The following is a 798-nucleotide window of genomic DNA, read 5'->3' as shown; positions in this document are numbered from 1 at the left end:
TAGCACGTGGGCTGCCATTTCGTAAAGAAATGAGCTCCACCGTGTACCCGCGCGAGTGTGGCTGGGCACGAGGCGTGAGTACGTGCACGGTGCACCTATTCTCTTCTTGTATATGTACACCACCTACGTGGGGTTGTGTGAGAGAGATACAAACCTAGGGAGATATAGTGTGTGGGTTCTTGAGAGTTTTTTTGGGGGGGGGGGTTCAATCAAAAAATGTAACATATGCAATGTGTGTGAAATAGAGTCCTGGATATAACATATATATAGAGGGGGCGATCCATGAGAAGAGAGTGGAGGTATCACCGGCTTGAGGTGTCCATAGAATCGAAAAGAGGGATGATGTGTGTGTGTGCGCGCGCGATCGAATAAAGAGTGCCATCGAATTTGTGTGTGCCCACATCAAAGATATAGAGTGGCTGGCCTACTGGAACGTGAGAGGGGACATGTGCAGTTTGTCTCTGTGGCATGGATACCTACCTGCAGCGCTCGACTATCGGTGTGTGGTGGGGGAAGAGGGAGGCCCAATTAACTATAGAGGTACAATGGCTGGTATATGTGTGGAGGAGGAGAGAGGCATACCTCATGTATTAAGGAGATCGATCTGCCTCATGTATTAAGGAAGATCGATCGGCATCCATGCATATGTGCAGGAGAGGAATAAGGTTGGGAGAGAGACAGAGCTAGAGTGTTGGAGGGGATGGTAGTGGAGTTGCTTCTAACAAATGGTGGGATAGGCTTGCTAGACAAACGGAGGGCACGCCCGCAATATCAATAAGGGAGGAGATGGCTGCTTGT

Source organism: Triticum dicoccoides, chromosome 1B, assembly GCF_002162155.2.
Source record: "Triticum dicoccoides isolate Atlit2015 ecotype Zavitan chromosome 1B, WEW_v2.0, whole genome shotgun sequence".
Taxonomy (NCBI): Eukaryota; Viridiplantae; Streptophyta; class Magnoliopsida; order Poales; family Poaceae; genus Triticum; species Triticum dicoccoides.
Note: the sequence above shows the minus strand (reverse complement) of the source record.